At 46.0% G+C, this 2720-nt stretch overlaps 1 non-coding gene across 1 annotated transcript; it reads right to left on the bottom strand.

Annotated features, from left to right (window-relative positions):
- Window positions 1–2248: 2248 nt before the first annotated feature.
- On the bottom strand, window positions 2249–2355 carry LOC145135345 (small nucleolar RNA R71). Its single transcript, XR_013719807.1, has one exon. It is a non-coding gene; the product is annotated as a small nucleolar RNA R71 (small nucleolar RNA).
- Between the last annotated feature and the right edge of the window lie 365 nt (window positions 2356–2720).

Below are 2720 nucleotides of genomic sequence, written 5' to 3'. Positions count from 1 at the left end.
CCCCTTAGACGAAGAGGTACCTGAAACCAAAACTAAAACTGTAAGCACAAAGCTTAGTGAGTTCCCCCATCATACCACATACCATACAGACATATCGCATTCATACTGTCGGGCAATTCTGGGGTGCCCGACCTACCCAGTACGGCCATTCTGGGGTGCCGACCTACCCGTGTCAAGCCATTCTGGGGTGCTGACCTACCCATGTCAAGCCATTCTGGGGTGCTGACCTACCCTTCGGTCCTATCAACCGAACCTCGGGGACTATTCCACCCCCTACTGCTACTATCACATATATCATAACGTAAACCTACTGTCAGACGTTTCTGGGGTGTCTGACCTACCCTTCGGTCCTAACAACCGAACTTGGGGACTATACCCTCCCTACTACCACTATCACATATAACATATCATGCCAGCATATAATCATATCATCACATACTTGTCAGACATATCCGGGGTGTCTGACCTACCCTCCGGTCCTAACAACCGGACTCTACTACTGTCACATATACATATCATGCTAACATATAACATATCAGGTAGTAGCAAACCTAGATGAATATCACAAAGACAATCATCCAACATACAACTCCTACTGGTGGGCCGACATTGTGGCCGTAGACCCACCGCTACTGAAAGGTAACTCACCTCGAACGAGTAGCTGCTGATAATCTGTGCGGGAAATCTCTGTCTGCTGCTGCTCCGGAAATCCTCCGGCTATAATCCCCACAAAGCACTTAATCAGAGTCTGATATCTATTCTTAGGGTAAAATGACCATTTTACCCCTGACCAAGTCCAAGTCAAAGTCAAAGTCAACTTCCAGTTGACCCGACTCGACGAGTTCTCCTTCTAACACCACTCCAGATGAACCTTCATCCGACTCGCCGAGTTGTATGAACAACTCGTCGAGTCCATCTTCATCCTATGAACACGTCCTGTCCTCACCTCGCCGAGTTGTGTGAAAAACGCGTCGAGTTCATCTTTAAGAGTTGGGAGATTGCCTTGGACTCGCCGAGTCGACTCATGCACTCACCGAGTCCTATGAACTCCGGGACTATGGCTTATCCCGATACGTTTGGGTCACTCTCCTGGACCCTCTAAAACCTTTCTTTCACTCAACTGGGTCTCTTGGACCATAACAGAAAAGAAGTCAAGCCTCGGACTCGCCGAGTCCCAAGGGTAACTCGCCGAGTCGATACAGTCCCAAGTGTATTCCTTCGATTTCTGGTGTACAAATCTTGTCCAAATGATAGATCTAGGACCCTAAACTCGATCTAGCACGTAAAGTTACAAACTTTACGTGCATGCATGGGACTTTGAGCCAAAAAGGCTCTAAAAGAGGCTCTTAAGTTTCATGGGGGCTTCCATGGGTGCAAAAGCAGCCCTTTTCTGCCTTGTAACTCTTCCATGGGCCTAGATCCGAAGCCTCAACCCCCAACCATGCTTGCAATCATTGTTGGTTACCAAGAATGGCTTATAAAAGCCCTAAATCTCCCCAAAAAGGGGTCAAACGAATAAGCAAGCAAGGTATATACTTTATACCTTTCAAACACTGCAAATGATGCACCAAACTCGAATCCTTCAGTCTCCTCTTGATCCTTCTATGCTCTTCCTTCTTCCTTGTGATCAAAAACCCACAAAATCACTCAAAAGCCTTAGATCTTGCACTAAAACACTTAGGGTTTGCTATGGAGGGTTTCTGGGAACATAAAGGGGCGATGGAGGCTGTATAAGGTTGTTTAAATAGGGTGCAAACCCTCAGATTAGGGTTTTGTCCAGACAGAGCCTACTCGTCGAGTCCAGGACCCGACTCGACGAGTCCCATACTTAAATCTCGCGTCTCCTCCCGCTTCTACTCGGCGAGTTGGGCCTTCAACTCGCCGAGTCCCAGGCCAAAAATGCAAAATTACTTAAATAGAATACATACCAGGAACCAGGTGCTACACCATACCCGCCACTGCCACGTTTAAACTTAAGGCGCACATCCTTACTGTATTGAAGGAGATTCCTTTCACCGGAAAGGATTATGAATATGCATACAAGCATCTTGATGAAGTTAACGACATCGCCGACTACTTCAACATTCCAAATGTACCTAGAGAGACGGTGTCATTGAGGATGCTCCTTGTTACTTTTAAAGGGGCTACAAAGGATTGGCTAAAAGCAGTACCACCATGAGAGATTACTACATGGGCTAAGATGCGTGAGGAGTTTCTGGAACAATTTTTCCCACCATCTAAAATTGCTAAACTCAAGAAGGTTATTGCCAATTTTGAGCAACAAGCGGGAGAGTCTTTATTCGAAGCATGGGAGCGCTACAAAGGTCTACTAAGGAAGTTCCCACAAAATGATCTCAATGTGCAACAAGAAGTGTCAACCTTCTATGATGGAGTAAATGTCACCACTAGACAACTACTTGACTCTCAAGGCCCATTAACGAAGAAAAATCAGGCTGAAGTTAAAAGAATCATTGAAGAATTCTCTAAGCACTCTAGAGAATATCATACTCCAAGACATGACTCGACTCGAGGGGTGGTGAAATCTGTGAATGATAGCATGGCGGCTGTGATGGCCAAATTGGAGAATATGGAGCGAAGGATGACTAAAATGGACCAATCCATCCATGCCATTAGAGTGGGGTGTGAAAATTGTAACGGGCCTCACCTTACAAAGGATTGCAATCTTGACGAGAATGGGAACCGGAAAGCACAAGTATGTG

The sequence above is a fragment of the Lactuca virosa genome, chromosome 8 (genome assembly GCF_052849685.1).
Source record: "Lactuca virosa cultivar CGN04683 chromosome 8, Lactuca_virosa_CGN04683_v6, whole genome shotgun sequence".
Taxonomy (NCBI): Eukaryota; Viridiplantae; Streptophyta; class Magnoliopsida; order Asterales; family Asteraceae; genus Lactuca; species Lactuca virosa.
The sequence above is the reverse complement of the archived record's forward strand: the minus strand, read 5'-3'. Positions and strand labels throughout refer to the sequence as shown.